Source organism: Cariama cristata, unplaced genomic scaffold (genome assembly GCF_000690535.1).
Source record: "Cariama cristata isolate BGI_N322 unplaced genomic scaffold, ASM69053v1 scaffold21823, whole genome shotgun sequence".
Taxonomy (NCBI): domain Eukaryota; kingdom Metazoa; phylum Chordata; class Aves; order Cariamiformes; family Cariamidae; genus Cariama; species Cariama cristata.
The window spans coordinates 2,830-3,111 of record NW_009610423.1 but is presented as its reverse complement, the minus strand read 5'-3'; positions in this window follow the sequence as shown (position 1 = coordinate 3,111).

Here is a 282-nt window from a genome sequence, read left to right as displayed (position 1 = left end):
CCCGGGGGACTGCGTGTTCGTTCGTTCCTCCGGGATGGCGAAGGGAGAGGGAAAACGGCGGCGTTTCAGCAACTGGGCTTTAATAATTAACTCCGCAAACGGTGACAGGCCCGTGATTAGCGCAGCCGCCTATTTACAACACAGCATTTACACACAAGCGAGGAGCGGGAGACGCGGCGCAGCCCTCCGTACCGTCCCAGCCTTCGTCGGATTAAAATATCGCTCCGACACGTTAAAACCGTTGCGTTAACCGCGTGGGGAGGGTGCCGAGGTGCCGGGGTC